The sequence below is a fragment of the Lontra canadensis genome, unplaced genomic scaffold (assembly GCF_010015895.1).
Source record: "Lontra canadensis isolate GAN:19392208 unplaced genomic scaffold, GSC_riverotter_1.0 scaffold16, whole genome shotgun sequence".
In the NCBI taxonomy this organism is placed as follows: Eukaryota; Metazoa; Chordata; class Mammalia; order Carnivora; family Mustelidae; genus Lontra; species Lontra canadensis.
Window position 1 is genome coordinate 1,693,004 of NW_022631010.1, and position 18,386 is coordinate 1,711,389.

At 43.8% G+C, this 18,386-nt stretch overlaps 1 protein-coding gene across 3 annotated transcripts in view; it reads right to left on the reverse strand.

The window, feature by feature from the left end:
• The window catches only part of RALY (RALY heterogeneous nuclear ribonucleoprotein), an 80,793-nt gene that overhangs the window by 41,384 nt on the left and 21,023 nt on the right, over positions 1-18,386 (reverse strand). For all 3 annotated transcript variants that reach the window (XM_032858862.1, XM_032858865.1, XM_032858863.1), the window contains exon 2: positions 4,377-4,459. The gene's annotated coding sequence lies outside the window, so the exon portion shown is untranslated. The remainder of the gene's footprint in view (positions 1-4,376; positions 4,460-18,386) is intronic.

Sequence of the window (18,386 nt, forward strand, 5' to 3'; positions counted from 1 at the left end):
GCTCAATCCCAGGATCTGGAGGTCACAACCTGAGCCAAAGGCAGGCACTTAACCATCTGAGCCACTGAGGCAACCCCATGAACAACTTTAAACCAAGAAACTAGTCAATTTAGATGAAATGAAAACATTTCAAGAAAGGCACAAATTATCAAACATGACTCAAAAATAAACAAAATCTGAGCAGACCTAACAGAAAACAAAAATTAAACTAGTAATTAAAAATCTTCCAACAGAGAAAGCCCAGGCCCACATTGGCCTCCCTGATAAACTGTATCACACAATCAAAAAGGAAATAATACCTATCCATCACAAACTCTTCCAGGAAACAGAGGAGGGGAAACACTCTCCAATTCAATCTATGAGACCATATTACTATGATACCAAACCAAAGACATTGCTAAACAAACAAAAACACAAAAAACAACTAATATCCCTCAGAAATACAGATGAAAAATCTTTAGCCAAACAGCAACACAAATCCAACACCATCTAAAAAGAATCATACACTCTGACCAAGTGGGATTTACTCTGGAATACAAGGTTGGTTTGATATCCAAAAAACAATTAATGTAATGCCATGTTGGTAGAATAAAGACCAAAAAACATATAATCTACAAAATCCAACATCATTCATAATAAAACCTCAGTTAATTAGGAATAGAAGGAAATTTCCTTAGCCTAGTAAAAGTCATCTACCAAAAACTCTACAGCTAATACCATACTTCAGAGTAAAAGACAACGCGTTCTTCCTAAAACTGGGAACAAGCTAAGAGCGTCTGCTCTCACCAATTCTACTCAACATTGTGCTGGGCGACGGAGGTCTTAACTTGTACTATCAGGCACAGGGATTTTTTTTTTTTTTTTTTTTTTAATCTGGATGTCAGATTTTATCATTCCTCTACTGAAAACAAACCACTGGCTTCTTGTTTCACTCAGAATAAAGCTCTGCATGACCTGGGTCCCTGTCTACCCTACGATTTCTCCATACTCTACTCTCCCTCTTGCTCACTCCATTTCCAGCCACCTGGCTTCCTTTTGCTCCTCAAACACAATAAGCATGCGATGGTTTCAGGGTTTCTGAACTTGCTGAACTCTATGCCCAGAATGTTATTCCCCAAGATACACCAGAGCTCACTATTTCAGTTCCTGCATATTTCTGCACAGATTTATTTTCTCACAGAAGCCTTTTTTCATTGCAAAGTCCCTCTCTGCTCCCTTACCCTGCTTTTTCTTCATACATATTCATTTGTTTATCTGTTTTCCTCCACTAGAACGTAAACTACAAAAGAGAAAACTATTTTCTTCACTGCTATATTTCAAAGCTGTGCCTGGCACATGGTTGACACTCAATAAATACTCATTGATGAATGTCTTAAAAATAAAGTTGTATACAGGAGAATGAATACAAAGAAGGTAGGGGGAAACCAGTGGCTCAAGAAGCTGAGAAAGACCAGGGTTTCAGGTAACAGGGAAAGAGCCAATATAAGCTAATAGAAAAAACCTGGTTGTCCAGAGCTGGATTCTTCTGGGTTCTAAGCTTAGCTCTTCCAATCACTGCCTGTTTCTCTCTCTCGGAGTCTTAGTAATTTCTAAAATGAGAATATCACCACCTACCTCCCAAGCTGCTATGGAAATGAAATCAACTTATGTAGAGCATTCAGTATAGCATCTGATAATATAGTAGACATTACAAATCATTTAGCGTTTTCTGATAGTGCTGGCCTCAACAAGAATCTAAAACTACCTTAAAAATTACCAACTCCATTTCACTGAAGCACACAGATGTCTGTAGAGCTGCTTCCCCTAAACTGAATGGCCTCCATACTTGTTTTAACTTATCATTCTTCTTTCATCCTTCCCTTACTGTTAGGTCTCAGCTCTCACCTCTCGCTGCTGTTAATATAGCAGCTCCTCGTCCTTTTCTGATATGCTGCTTTGAATCCTATGGGGGTTTAGAAACCAGACTGCTAAACCTGTTACAACAACATATAAAAATAGGAATAAATTACTGCTGTGCAAGGGCTTAAGGATGACAATGCTTTGTTTCCTTCTTTTTAGTTGAAATTTGTTTTTTAGTAGAAACGAGTATGTCAGATAAATAAGCAAGATACTTTTTTTACATGGAATCATTCATATTTTTAAACAATCAATACTGGAACTTCTTCAGGGGGCAGCTAGTAGAAAAACAGTAAGGTCCAAGCTTGGGACCCAGGCCATGGAAAGCCAGAAGCTACAGAACTTAGATTAACCAGACAAAAAGAGGCGGCAGTAAGAGCCTGGAGAATCAGAGAAGGAGGGAAGGTTCGCTAATGTGGATTCCAAGAGCTCCAGGCTGGGGACAGACCCCTCTGTACACCTTCAAGCGGAGAGAAGCAAAAACAAAATGTCCACTGTTACAGAATGTAAAAAGAATGGCCTATTATCACTCCCAAGGGCAAGAGAGAGATGGTGGGAAAACTAGATGACCATGGCCTCTGACAAGATTATGAGGCTATAGCATAAGTGCCTTTTCCACTAGTAGTTGGAGGGTGAAGGATGGGGATGGGCAGGGTACTTAAGGCCAAAACAGGAACAGCCTTCCCCTTCTGAGGATAGTAGGAAACAAGGCAAGATCTATGTGGAATTGTCAGTGAGTGCAGACACATGCTGGGGATGGGCCCTTGAAAAGTGCTTTAACATCTGTGCTAGGAGTAGCCTTGGAGCCAGGCTATGTGAGTGCATTTAAACCTGCACTCTGCAGCCCACCTGCTGCAAACCAGGCTGCTGATGCTGCCTGGCTTTGTCTCTGTACCTTGGAATCCCTTCCCTCGTGGAAAGATTGAGCCTCAGATAAAATCTGAGTAAGAAGAGGAGGAAGAAAAAGGCAGAAGATTAGCAGCACAAATTTCCAAAGGAAAATCTTCCCTTTTCCCTTTGGGGAGTGAAGTAGAAATAGGTCAGGGACTAAGGTGCCAAGAATACTTATAATGCTTTCTTCTCACTTTCTCTCATTTCAGTCATGCTGCTTTACAATTCACAGAGCCTTCCAACTTGCATTTTTCATTTGGTTCTCTACAACATCCTGCAGGCTGGTATACACACAACAGACATAAGGGGGTGCAGGAAAGCACCCCAATTTTAAGATGTTGAGAGAGAAGATAAAAACCCAGATTTCCCAACCCCAATCCAGCTGTCCAGTTCCCTATCTCAGAGCTGGCGTTTACAGTAACTCATGTGTTACAGGTGTTTTCTTCTCCTTCCAGTTATATTGAGCCTGGGCCTCTAACTGCTAGATTCTTTTAGCCTCTTGGCTCCCTCACTGGAAATGCCACTGCATCAGAAGACACCCGCAACTCCTGCCTGCCTGCTGGGCCCCTCAAATAACTAGACCTTCTTCCTGAATCCCTAAGGAGGTCTTCCTTCTTGAACTTTGTAAGAAAAATCAGGATTCCAGGGAGATTAGCAGTCCAAAGAAAGCCTGCCAAGTCAGGGAGAGCAATGTTATTTACAATCAGAATGACCGATTCTAACATCAGCTTTATAGATTCTCAGATGTGAACCCCCGGCAAATTATTTGAACTTCCAGAGCCTCAATTCCCTCATCCATAAAATGGGGTTTTGTCTAGATTAAATGAGACCCATAACAAAATTGGTTCTTAATGTGCAGATTCCCCTTTCCATCTCACCATCTGTGATTTTTCCCTCTGAGTTTCCTCTGACTTTCCCTTTACACGGCCCCAATTCTTTCACTCCATCCTCACCACCATTCATAATCACATTTTCCAGGACTGATAAAACTAGTTTCTGACGCTGACCTATGGGCTTGGTAGGTCACATTCAAGACTGCCATCAGGAAAGTTTCTAAGGGCTATAAGGTCAAGTTAAGAGAGCTTATAGGAGAATAGGCTTAGCTCCCAGGTCCAAGATAACTTCCAAAACAAAGCAGCTGGCAGAAGCCAGAAGGAATTGAGCCTGGTCTGCCTTATTCACCACAAATGATCCCAAACCATCTCATGGCAGTTCCACAAAGTCAGTTTCAAACCTCCTCCCACTGGGTGCCTGGATGGCTCAGTGGGTTAAAGCCTCTGGTCATGATCTCAGGGTCATGGGAAATCTCTGCTCAGCAGGGAGCTCGCTTCTCCCCCCACCCCATTGCCTGCTGCTCTGCCTACTTACGATCTCTGTCAAATAAATAAAATCTTAAAAAAAATAATTATAATAAAATCTCCTCCCAGTACAGAAGCCTGCCTATGCCAATCTCTCAGACAGAGAGTAGGAGAATAACTGCCTAGAAGTTACCTGTACTAAAGATAAAATAAGCTCTATTTACCTTATTAGGTAATTACCCTGTATCTTGGCCCAAACTTGCCCAGAGTTTGCCCAAGACCCTCACTCACCAGTACCAAGACTCAGCTCAGCCCACAATTTTCTCTTTTGTGTCACAGGGTCAGCACCAGCTGCCTCTGAGAACAGGGCTCACCTATAACAGAAAGAGAAGTCAGTCAGGGTGCTGCTCAGAACAGGCATGAACTTAGGTCAGCACAGGTCAGCAGAGGTATTCCAAGTTCCTGCTCTCACATATCTTGCATCTGTGTAAAAGACAGGCTGATAATTAAATACATTATTTCAGGCTATGCTAAATGCTATGAAGAAAAATAAACCAGAGTAAGGGAGGAAAGAATGACAAGGAGGAGAATGAGGCTTTAGATAAAATGGCTAGGGAGACCCAGGGCACCTGGGTGGCTGAGTCGGTTAAGCATCTATTTGGCTCAGGTCATGTTCTCAGGGTTCTGGGATCAAGCCCCACATGCGGTTCCCTGTTAAGCAGGGAGTCTGCTTCTTCCTCTCCTTCTGCCCCTCCTCCCCATTCGTGCTCTCTCTAATAAATAAATAAAATCACTAAAAACAAACAAACAAAAAGGGTCAGAGAAACCTTCTCCACCAGAAAGAGACCTGAATGGAGGGAGGGAGTAAGCTCTGCGAAGACATGAAGGAAGACCGTTTCAGAGAGGGAGAATACCAAGTGCAAAGACGCTACAGCAATAATAGGCAAGAATAAGCTTGTTATGCTTCAAGGAAGTAAGAAAGTCAATATAACTAGAATGCAGTGATGGAAAGAATGAGATACTAAATATACGAAGAGGAATTAATTATGCTCCCTATTTTACACATGAGAAAACTGAGGCTCGGAAGTTATGGGACTTGCCCAAGATCAAAGTAAACCAGTGGCAGAACTGGGAATGGAGAAGCACCCGGCTGGCTTAGTAGAACATGCAACTCTTGATCTTGGGGTTCTGAGTTCAAGCCCCATAGTGGGTACAGAGATTATTTAAAAATAAAATCTTAACAAAAAAGAATGGGAATGGAATTCAGGTCACCTAGACAACTCTGTTTTCTCCATCTTGGGCCAGGTTCCTCCAGCTTAGATAACCTAGACCCCAGTTGGGACAAACTTAAAACTGGTTTCAGGGTTCTTTCTTTGTCCCCTCCTCTGTTGGGTGAGGATGGTTAAAAAACAGAGAAATGGTTAAATTTACCTGAAATGTGGAATAGAGGAGAGACTCTGGGGTTAAGGAGAACAGAAGCACATGCCAAGCAAGCACTGTTGTAAACCCTTTATTTGTATTAACTCATTTAATCTGCACAAAATCTTGTAAGGTTGCTCTTATTTTCCGATTTCACTACTAAGGAAATTGAGGCACAGGTAAGTAAATTTGCCCAAGTCACATAGCTAACAGAAAGTAGAGCTGAGACTTGAACCCAGAATCCAACCTCCGAGGCCTGCCCTGTCCTCTTAAGCATACTATAACAACTTCTGAAATACCAACTTCTGAAAAACTAAAGAAAAAAGACAGGAAACATTCTCTAGTCCTAACCAATATGGCTCAGAGCTTCATTTACCCCGAGCCTGAAATCCTCTCCATTTACTTGCAGCCCAGCTTCTTACTGAATACCACATGAAGGACTCTTGAGTCCTTCAGTCAGGTGGTTCCAGACACTTCTCTAATCTCCAGTTACTGTGAGAAGAAAGTGATAACCACAACAATAACCATTTAATAGCCACTAACATTGAACGTACCCTTTGAAATAGACTAGGTACTAAGACTCTTACACGCACTATTGTATTTCAGACAAGAGAGTGACAGTTGTTCCAAGACATGGGTGAAAGGATCTCTGGGGGGTTCCAGGCCTGGAGGCAAAGCAGCAAATACAGGGAACCGAAGGATCTCTGTAGGCCCGGGTCAAAGGACAAAGGCAGAGATACTAGGAGGTGGGCAGTAAGGGGAATAGACTATTAGTACCTCCAATTCAACAGGTCAACAAACTGAACTCATCTTCTCCTCTACAGTTCAGCAAATGGTATAACTATTCTTCCAAGTACTGAGACTCCAAATGTTCATGCTCTCCAATCTCTCCTTTCCTCATGCCCCATTCCCACAACTGTGAAGTCCTCATGGGTTTTTTGTTGTTATTCTAAGAACTCTATATCCAAACCATTCTTCTTTATTCCCTACTGTGACAACTTCCTCTTGGTTCAGGATCCCATTTGCTCTTGCCTGCAAGGCTGGAATATTTCTTAGAATTTATTGACATAATAAGGACAGACTGTTACTGTAGCCTCTTCTCTGGTCTTCCAGTAGTCTCCCCCTATCCCTTCCTTCTCTAACCACTGGGTCCATACCACCAGACTAATGTTCCCAATGCCAAATCCCATGCTCAGGAAAGAAAAAGGAAAGAAGTTGTGGCTTCCAATCACTTCAGCTTTGCTAAGTATGACTTCATCTGGTCATCAAGTATGCCTTACCCTCTATCATGGGCTTTCCAGCTCTCATCCTTTTGTCCATGCTGTTCTCTCACTTAGAATGCCTGTCTACATTGGTATATATTCAAATACTTCTTAATCTTCAAGGCCTAGCAAATCTATGGTTACCCTGAACCCTTTTTCTCACCACTCTGTCATGTTCTTGAATCATCACTTACTGTGACTATACCTGGCTCTGGCCTCATCATCAGCTAAAGCCTCAAAACCAGTTCCTCTGTTCCTTCTTCCACGTAAAGATTCTTGGTGGTTCCAGAGAATGAAGACCTAGTTGGTTAAGATTTCTGTTCTCATTCCTGCTACACTGGATCTATCACCTAACAAGGGACCTGGGTTCTAATCTGAGCCTCAGATTTCTATAAAAATGGAGATACAATCTCCATTCTGATTATAGGACAAAGATTTCATGAGAATCATTGCAGTAACAGAAAAGGAAGTAGGGAAGAGTTAGGAAGAGAGATTCCAGGCCAGGTCTTTAATAGCTCTTTCTTTTGGGGGACCTGGGTGGCTCAATCGTTAAGCATCTGCCTTCAGCTCAGGTCATGATGCCAGCGTCTTGGGATCAAGTCCTGCATCAGGCTCCCTGCTTGGCAGAGAGTTTGCTTCTGCCTCTCCCTCTCCCTGTTGTTCTGCCTGCTTATGCTCTCTCTGTCAAATAAATAAATAAATCTTTAAAAAAAACAAAACAAAAAACAGCTCTTTCTTTCACTGCAAAAACACTGAACATATTTATAGAAGCCTTCTAGCCAATCAATCAAAATATACTTCCTGGACCTGGCTGGTCATGGTTATAGCTCTAAGTCAGGGGTTATAGATGACACAGGGATGAATGACAACACTTCTTATCCTTAGGATTCCTTGCATTCCAGGGTGGGACTATGTGACCTTCCTTCAAAAGGACACTACTATTAGGCAGGATCCAATAGTTCGTAGAGTATTCCATGTATTATAAAAATGAAGAAATCAGGCTGACTGGAGGTGGCCTCCCAAGTTTCACAGGGACAAGGACTTAAGCTAGGTCTTGATGCAGGATGACAGAAAGACACAGGCTACTACTATGCACCAAGCACTGGACTAGGTATTATGAGTATAGCCCTCATAAAAAGGGCATGCCATCACTCTTCACAGGGTAGTATATCAAAAGTAACTGAATAATGGCAAGGTTAAGTGTGCCATTTAAGGTCAAACAGCTAGTAAGTAGCAGAGCTAGGATGTGAACCCAAGACTGCTTTACTTTATTCCAAAGCCTATATGTGTTTACTTATTTACTTCATCATTCTACCTTAAAAATCCAATGGGGGATCTGGGTGGCTCAGTCATTGTCTGCCTTCAGCTCAGATCCCACGGTCCTGGGATCAAGCCCCACATCGGGCTCTCTGCTCAGCTGCTGCTTCTCCCTCTCCCACTCCCCCTGCTTGTGTCCCCTCTCTCACTCTCTTGTCAAATAAATAAATAAAATCTTGGAAAAAAAAAAAAAAAATCCAATGATTTGGGACACCCAGCTGGCCCAGACGAAAGAGTGTGAGACTTGAGTTCGAGCCCCACGCTGGGTATAGAGAATACTTAAATAAATACAACTTAAAAAAAAAAAATCCAATGATTTGAATGGGGTAGTAGGGGAGGAGGTCTGTCTGACGTCCTCCCCATAGGACTGTAATTTTATTGGCAGGTTTAGGGTCTTATTAACTGGAATACCTTAAGTATCTGACACAGAGCCTGGCAGGTTATACTTAGGAGACATTGTGAGTGAATAAATGAATGAATAAGCACCTTCTCCATGAACTTTTGTTCTGAAGTCTAGAAGGTCTAGAAGGTCCAAAATCTCAAGCTCCATGTTATGACTCCCAGCCCCTTTAATACCAACTATCTACCAATCTGTTGTCTGAAGGTTCCCTTTTCCCATTCTTGTTTTTAGGAGTTAAGGGAGAGGGGAGGACAGAAAAGAGTAAGAAGGAAAGCTGGGTGGCTAAGAGAAAAGAGAGGGAGAGAAAAAGGGTGAAAGCAGAGAAGGAGACAAAAAGGAAGGAATTATCTGAGGCCCATACTTTGGGAAAGGTTTCTTTTTTGGTACCAGAACCAAGGACTCATTTATTTGTTTTGTTTTTTTTAAAGCACAGCTGTAGGAATTCCTCTTTTTAAATATCAAATGAAGGGAACTTGCTTATCCAAAACCCCAGACTAAATCTAGCAGCAGGAGGTACAATGAAACTCCTCAGAGTTTCCATCCACAGTTCTTACCACCATCCTGCCCCCGCCCAACTGTCATCTGCTTTAGGCTAAAGCCTGCAGAGATGAGAAGACATGTTCTTCTGCTCCTTCTACAAGAGTTATTCCAGGGGCGCCTGGGTGGCTCAGTGGGTTAAGCCGCTGCCTTCGGCTGGGGTCATGATCTCAGGGCCCTGGGATCGAGTCCCGCATCAGGCTCTCTGCTCAGCAGGGAGCCTGCTCCCTCCTCTCTCTCTGCCTGCCTCCCTGTCTACTTGTGATCTCTCTGTCAAATAAATAAATAAAATCTTAAAAAAAAAAAAAAAGAGTTATTCCAGGCTAGTAAGCCTTGGGAATCCAATCTTCCTTATGAATGAGGAGAACTGACATCCTCTGGATACTTCCCCACAGCTCCCTGTCATGAAAGCTTTGCTGAACCCTAAGGGGAAAGCATTACTCCCTCTCTGCTGAGTTCCTCAAATGGAAAGAACTGAGGTGAAGACGTGGATGAAGGAGACAAGGTCCCTTCAGAACTCTATATCCAAGGTCCTAACACAACTTAACCTTCTTTGGTCTCATCTGCAAATTATACACACATACCTCTCCCTCTCCCTAAATTAGTAGAGAAAGCACTGGGCTGAGAGTCAGAAAACCTAAGAGCTAGTTCCAGCTCTAAATCACTGTGTGACTTTGGACAAATCCTTTCATCTTCCTGGAGCTTAGTTGCTGTATCTGTAAAATGAGGGAGCCAGCATCTGCTCTTCTGAAGGACCTTCTGAGGATCAAAAAGACTGGCAAGAACAGTAAATTTACTTGGCTTTATATGAATGGTAAAGAAGGAAGGAGGGGATGGTCTCTTAAGAAAGGAAGAAAAAGGGCTATACCACCTTTCAGTTGAAGGGCCTGCTCTGAGTGAAAGGGTTAGCAAGAACTGTGGCAGACTGTCACTATCTGTGCCTCCATCAAAAGACAGGCACTAGTCAAGACATAAAACAACTTATGAACCACATGCATGCAAATCCCAACAGGTCCAAGTGGAGAGAAACAAGAACCACTAAAAGTCACATATTGCTCACGAAAAGTAATAGTAGTAATAATCAATTCAGTGGTGAAGAGCTCAAACTCTAGAATCAGACACGTGGATCTGAATCCTAGGTCTGTCTCAACTACTTTGTGACCTTAGGGAAGGTACTGACCTTCTGTGACTCTGTTTCCTACATTTATTAAAAATGGTTCCTGCTTTGGGGTGCCTGGGTGGCTCAGCAGGTTAAGAGTCTGTCTTCAGCTCAGGTCATGATCCCAGGGTCCTGGGATTGAGACCCATGTCAGCTCTCTGCTCAGCGGGGAGCCTGCTTCTCCCTCTCCCTCTCCCTGCTGCTCCCCCTGATTGTGCTCTGTCAAATAAAAAATAAAATAACTTTTTTAAAAAAAGATTTCTGCTTCATAAATGTTTTATTGGAAAAAATAAATGAGACAGCATGAGAAAGCCCATACCTCAGAGTCTGGCTCAATGATAAGGACTGTTATCCCATTTAAGTACCACAAAAGGATGAATCAGAAGCAATAAAAAGGCCTAAGAAGAAAAAGAAAAGAAATGCACATTTGCCATTACCTATTATGTATCATGTCCTATGTCCAAAGCCTTAATTATTTTTATTTATTCCTAATCACCTTTTGAGGTCTGTAAAATCCCTATCTTGGTAGGAAACTGAGCCTCAGAGAAATAACTTATCTAATACCACACAGCTAGGAAACAGAACTTACTGGAACCAAGGTCTGACTTCAAAGACTATTCTTTCTACTATATACCTTGTACCTTCTCATGCTCAAAAATAAGCAGCCCCCGCGCCACTACACACAGGCACCAATAATAAAGTTTTAGGAAGTGGACGAAATTCTCCCATTTTGTTTGTTTGTTTGTTTATCAGAGAGGGAAAGAGCATAAGCAGACTGAGAAGCAGGCAGAGGGAGAAGCAGGCTCCCTGCTGAGCAAGGAGCCTGATGCAGGACTCAATCCCAGGACCCTGAGATCATGACCTGAGCCAAAGGCAGAAGCTTAACAAACTGAGCCACCCAAGCATCCCCAAATTCTCTCATTTTGTACTTGAGGAAGCAACTACTGGTTTTGCATGCCTGGGGAAAAGATGGGCAAGGGTGGAATGCAAGTGTACCATCAAGATCCAGACTTGTAGGACTTACCAGGCCTTCCCAAGGGGCTCTCAGCCGGTTGTTGCAGTAAGAGAGGAGAGAGGGACTATTCCCAAACTGGATAAGGTATTTTAAGACTGTATCAAACAGTCAAGAAGCCCAGGCTGAACTCAAATATCTGATCAAAACACCTAATACTGGGAGGGAATACAGTGCTATGAATACCTTTGCAAAACTCAGTATATACTGTGTCCTGGATGTGCATATTGTCTCTATTTCTGGGAAGCACTTTATTATGGTCCAGATGACCACAACTTAGTCTGAAAAGCAGCACTCTTTCCCTTGAGCCAGGTCATTATTTTGGAGCATGCCACCAGGAAAAAAAACAAAGAGAGAGAGAGAGAATCCAGAAACTACGGTAAGTAGGGGAAAGGCAGCAGGAGGTGAAATAAGAGAAGATTTGGGGAAGAACGGAGTCCTGGACATCAAAGGCTTTTGGGAGGGTGGGGAACAGAGCAAAAGGCCAGGGACAAGAAAAAGGAGTGCTTCAGGGGGCTAAGGAAAGATTTTGATAGAAGAAATCATCTTCCACATTTGTAAAACAATTTTCTTTTTTTTTTTAAATAGCACGTCCCTATCAAACCCTTGCTGTTTAGAGAAGAAGACTCTCCAGGGCCTACAGGAAGACTGACCGAAAAAGGTATTGCTGAAGTGTTATTTTCCTCTGGAGAGGGGAAGGAAAATAGAAGCTGGGTTCTCTTGGCCTCTGAAGTGGCAACCAAGGCAAGAATGAGCAGCCCTAGGAAATAATCATAGCATTAACAGCTCTAAGCGCAATCAGAAAGGGCTCACCTGCAGGTGGCCTCAGACCCACTTCTGCTCCGATCAGCACTTGAGGGTGTACAACTGCCCACCTCCAGCAGAGAATGTAAGACTGGCCACTAAGCAAACAGCCCTTGTCCCAGGAGCCATGCTTGCCAATCTATTTGTTAGTTCTTTTCCAGCTGCACCCTAACCTCTTAGTTTCAAAACTAACCTCTGAGCCTCGAAACTAACTGCCTCAATCCTTGTGAGGCCTGCTTTTCCCAGCTTTGACCAAATCCCTTAGTTGGGCAGTTCTACCAGACTCCTCCCACTCACGAGGATACCTGACCTTGACTCTTGTGACTAACTCTATTGTGTGGCTGCCTATGCCTAGGCATAATAAACCAACTGGCTGTGGTTTGCCATGGGGGCTAAAAAGATGACTCACAACATCATAAAAATGCAGCCAGGTCACAAAATAGCTCAGTAAAACCCTCCTCTCCTCCCCGATAAAGACAGGTGTCAGGATGCCCAACATACCACAGGAGGAGGCCCTCGAGGGCAGCTGGTTTCTTATTGACAGGTGATGTTAGTGCTCTTGAGCCTAATCCATGTCCATGTACGAGAACATTATTTATGCCATAAATAGATGAAACTCAATCCAGGCAGTCCCTAGGCTGCCTGGAGGAATGTCCAGAGGATGCAACAGGTGCGCAGACAATCATTCTTGCCTCTGAATTTTCTGAACAGCTAATAGCACTTCTCCTTCCTTAGCGGAAGCTGTCTCCAGTTTCCCCCTCCTCCTTCCCTAGAAGTACCAACCCTGCAGGAATCATCAAGGGAGGCACCAGTCATTATTGTTTTCTTTTCTCCATGCTAATTAGACAGTTGGATGGTTCCCCTTCCCCCTCCCTAGCTGGAAGGGAGAATCTATGGCTTTATAAACTGGTAACCCACACACCAAAGCTTGGGCCAGAGAGTCCTCTGCAACTGAACTGCGTAGACGCCAACTTAGCTGGAAGTGGCTCTACCATATTATGAAGGACAGAACAGAGTGGGAAAAGGATCTGTCCAAAGTCACAGAAGGAAGTCAATTTAAGGGCCAGACTCCTACTCCCAAAGAGGACAGTTCCCACATCATCTAGACTTCCTACAATACAGAATGACTTTGGAGTTGGCCTTGGTAGAGCCAGGAACTGCAAGTTTCAAGTTCACATACTGGTTTTGTTTTTACAGAAAGAGGGCACACAATAATGGGGGTGGGGGGTGGAGAGGAGCACAGGAGAGAAAGAGAAAGAATCTTAAGCAGGCTCCAAAGCCAGCGTGGGGCCACGCACAGCGCAGAACCAGACACAGGGCTCAATCTCCAACCATGACATGATGACCTGAGCAGAAATCAAGAGTCAGATGCTTAACCAACTGAGGCACCCCAACACAAAATGGTTTTGAATAGGTACTTAAAAAGCAACAAACATGTTCTGTAGATATGGACTCAGCCCCAAAGAATCTCAGTTCTGGGATGGAAAGGCAGGATGGAGAGATAATGCCAATTTTATCTCAAAATTAAAATCACAAGTAGACGGTCAGGCAAAAAAGGACTGAGATTCGTTTCAGTTACGTGAAGACTATAGGATGGGATCCAGAGTCAGCCTTAAAAATGAACTTCAGGTCTGATGACTAAAGGAGGTCCTGAGGATAGTACACTTGGACCTCAGTCTCCTAGACCAATCCTCATATGTCACAGATGAAGAAACTCAATCTAGCACTATTGGGAGCTTCAAAGGAGAGGACCCGAGGTGAAGCAGAAGGAGTAAAGGATGTTACAGCCTAGGGCTAGCCACAGCCTGCCTGGATAGCCACAGTCAGAAAAAAAAGAAGACAGTGTCTCTGGGAAAAGCAGCCAGCATTTACAACGGCTGCACTGAGAAGAAAATAGATCAAGTTTTTAAGCTGGAATAACGTGCAGAAACTAACAAGGGTTATTTTTTTAGCCTGAAGACCAGCTCCTGTCAGTCTCTAAAACCTCTTTCCTTTCCCTCTCACTTGTCTATCCTAACTCTATGATTTCAGGTAAGAATCAGCAACTCCAATCCAGTCCATGAACTAACTCTGACTCTAAGCAGGAAATATTTCAATCAGTCTTAGCTGCAACCACCATTCCCTACCCACGGGGCCTGGATATCAACACTTCCTCCTCATTTGCTACCACAGAGTTAAAGGTGGGCTCCCTGTGGTATTCTAGGATACTGCCAGTACTGACCACCAGACTTCACCTTCTAGAGGTCACAAAATCATGTGTTCTATTCTATAAATGGGCCTAAGTCCACATGGTAACCCCTGCCTTAGTCACCTGCCTAGCAACTCAGGCCCTCCAAGGACTAAAGCCTAGCTCGGAATCCAAGGCCGGATTTCCTCATCAGTGGTCATTCTCCAGAGATTACCTAGGAACGTGAACTTGCACTTGAGTCTGCTGCCCTCCCCACCCTTCAGCAGGGAAGGGACCATGGTACAGTAGAAAACAGCATGCAGACAGGCCTGGGTTTGAGCTCTGACTCTGTTACCTAAACTGCGTATCCTCAGGCACTGTTCCTTAAATGCACTTCTGTATCTTAGAGCTCTCATCACTATTTACCTATCTCTGTCCTCTATCACTCTCCCCTACTTGGGAAAAAGAAATTTGTTTCCCCATATATTCAATGAGTCAGTCACTGTCTACTGAATGATCCCCTAAAACTAAGTTCCCACTGTCTATGATAGAGATAACATCACCTATCTCAGAATTGTGAGATAAATAGGAAAAAGTCCATAAATTGCCTGGATCTACTGTGTAAGGATGCCCAGGGCCAAATGTTTGTCTGTACTGAAGTAGACTGCCCATGCCTTGCTGAACCTCTAGGATCACATGGACCTGAACTCCAGAGTCTGTTCCATTCTGGTAATTAGACTGAGTGCCAGTTCCTGGAACCTGCCAGTAAAAACAGCTAGAGATAGGACTACTCTCCTCACAGTCAAAGGCAGTGAATCTCAAGTAGATGAAGTGTGGAAATATGCTAATATTTTAGACTGAAAGGAAGGAGCAAACATGGGGGCGTGGGGGAAGCCTCTACTCTGAAGTCAGGGTCTCAGAGAAGAAATCTCAAATTCTAAGAAGTGGCTAAAGTCATTTGTACTGGAGCCTACAGAAGGACCAGAGACAAAGGGGCTAAGGTCACACAGTAAGCTAAAGGGAAGTAAATTCAGAACCCACCCCTGCAGTCTCCCCATCTAGTGTTTTTTTTTTCTATCCTACAGGGCAGATGCACAATGTCCTAGGAAAAGGGAAGGCATAGGGGGTTCAGTGTAGTGACAGGGAGCAACTCATAAGGCATGTCAAGTGGTACATATGCAGCTTTCTGGCTGGGAGAGGTGATGATGAAATAAATCTAGCCTTTGGTTTTACAGAGGCCTAGTATGCTCTGGAAGCTGAAGGGTAGAAGTTCAATGTGGCCAGAATAAGTGTGAGCAGTTAAGGAAGAAAAAGGGTACACAGAGTCCTCAAAGATCATGAGCCCTCTCCCACGACACCAGCTGCTCTGGGTGATCAAAACCCTCTTGCCCACCCATCCCCAATTTCTCAACTCAAACTATGTTGCAGATTTGAGGGTATTTGTCTTTTCTACCAGAGGGCACTCAGACTTATAAACTGGAAGTGAAGCACAGAGAAGTGGCAGAGTAAGAGCTCTGCACCAAGTGGAAGAATCTGAATGAGTCTTTTCTTCATCCTATTCATCATAGTCACTGGAACTTTCGACAAGTTAGGTGATTTGTCCAAGGTCACACAGCTAATAAGGAATAAGTAATAAGCTAATAATAAGCAATAGGCTAATAAGTAAACTGGACTTGGAATCCTGTGTCCTTTTGTGACCATGGTAATTTTCAGCAAATTTGACCTTTATAAAGTTTTGAGAGGTAGGCAGGGCTAGTGTCCTCTGCTAAATCATGCTGTCGCTTCTGGAAAGTCTCATTTGATACCTCCGATTCTCTTACGGAACTTCGGTAACTGCCTTCTAACTCAGAGGCCAGCAAACTTTTTCTGTATAGGGCCAGAGAGTAAATATTTTGGGATTTATGGGCTATAGCAATCTCTGTAGTATTCAACTTTACCACTGTAATATGAAAACACTCACAGAGAACAAACATGTGTGACTGAACCCCAGTACAATTTTATGAAAACAAGCAGATTGGATTCAGCTCACAGGCCACAGTTTGCAGACACCTGCTCTAACTAATCTACTGTCTCTAATCACCCCATCTCCCAATCCATCATACACACTCAAATGAGAAGCCCCATACCCTCATGGATCCCCTTTGTCTACAAGATAAAATTTAAACTCTACCCCCACCCTCTACCATATCCTTCCCCTGCACACTATTCTCCAATCACAGCAGGCTATCACCTGGCAACTTCCTACCTTTCACTTGTTATTCCCTAACACCTGCAATGCCCTCCATTCCTCTCCCAATAATGTCTATTCAGGGATAGGTTCAAATGGCAACACCTGTGAAAAGTCCTTGTTTGCCTTACATAATTAGTCATCTATATATGGCTGTCCCTCACCCACCAATGCCTCTCCATTCCCCCACAATTGCCAGCTTCACAGGGGCAAGCACTGTGTCATATTCAACTCTGTATTCCTTGTAGTACCTAACATAGCAACCAGTGTCCACTGACTGAACAGGTTTGGCTTGTAAGCTAAAAGGAGGTCACTAGAACATGGGGAACTTTCTTTCTAACAGAACCATGAAATGACTCACAGCATCAACAGAGCCTTCAAGAGCTGCCCCCTCCCTTCTGTGTTCCTCGGACTGGCCAAGTAACTGGTTAAGACCAAGCATTTTGCTAGGTGGTTCTGCCTTTGCTGAGATATGTGAAAAGAGGGATCTTATTTTCAAACCTCTATCCCTGACCTCAAACTGTATTCTTAATATCAGCCATAAAATGATCCCAGGCCCGTATTTAGCCCTAGATCAGCAGACAGCCTTCTAACAAGCACAGATCCCTGAAGGCGGGGGATTTCACCCAGGGAAAGGCTCAGGGCATGAAGTCCAACCTCAAATGAAGAGGAAACTCAAAAGTACGTGCTAAGAATCATCAGGAGCATCACCTCTGCAAAGGGATCTCTATGGAGTGTTAAAGGTCCTGGGCAAGCCTACAGCCCAGAGTATGGCTATCCTAGCCCGGGGAAGCTATGAGGCCAAACACTAAACTGCTGATGGGAAAAAACGAAACAAACACACAGAAGAATTTTTCTCCTAAGCCCACAACACAACAACATTCCATCTGGGTAAGTGAGCTTGTCACAGGCATGGGGTACTTAGCATATCTGCCATTCCAGGATTATGGCTGTCAAATTTTAATTAGGGTAATTAGAGTTAAAAATGTAATTTCATTTCAGGGGTATTTTGAACAGATCCCATTAATTTCCTTTTTTGAAAGAACACAGAAAGGAGGGGCGGGCTGAGCGGAGCAAAGGATATTGCCATGGGAGAAGCAAAGCCATGCGCCTGGGCCAGATGAGCTTTCAAACCACCGCCTATAACCCCGGCACACACCTCTGTAGGCTTGGCCCAGAGGACAGAGGACGGCTGCTCTTTAGTCTTCTTCCTTAGTTCTCTCCCTGAAACTAAGTCTCAGTCAGTATCTGCTAATAAATCTACCTCCTTCTCCCCACCACCTGTTCCTGTATTACTGCCACTCAGTAGCTCCTATTACAGCCCCAAGTCTGGCAAGGGGCAAGAGCTTAAGGCTGACAATCTGATTTGCTACATGTTAGGGAGTGCATTAATGACAATCCCTCTGTCAGGAGCTCCTGGTCACATTTTTATGGGTTTCTCTGTACTAATTCCCTAGTCTAGAGTGACCCTCCTTGCCTTGCCTGCCTCAACTCTCCCTCTTCCTTCAAAGCACAAATCAAACTTCTCTTCCCCAGGAAAGCCCACCTTTATGCCTGTAAACCCAGGATCCCTTGCGCATGCCTCCATTAAGGCATACAAAGAATACTGTGGTTGTTTCCTGTTTGACTCTGATGCTAGATCATAAGGTCTTTTCATGGCAGGAACTGGGTCTTCATATGGGAATTCTTAGCACTAGCACAAGCCCTGACACATTTTAAATACTCCGTAAGTGCTTATTTTGAAGATTTTATTTATTTGACAGAGATCACAAGTAGGCAAGAGAGGCGCGGGGGGGGGGGGGGGGCGGAGCAGGCTTCCTGCTGAGCAGAGAGCCTGATGTGGGGCTCCATCCCAGAACCCTGGGATCATGACCTGAGCCAAATGCAGAGGCTTAATCCACTAAGCTACTCAGGTACCTCTCAATAAATACTTGTTGAATGACCAACTACAGGGGCAATGTGGTCTGAACTGGTAGCTGAGCACGTTATGCCCTCAG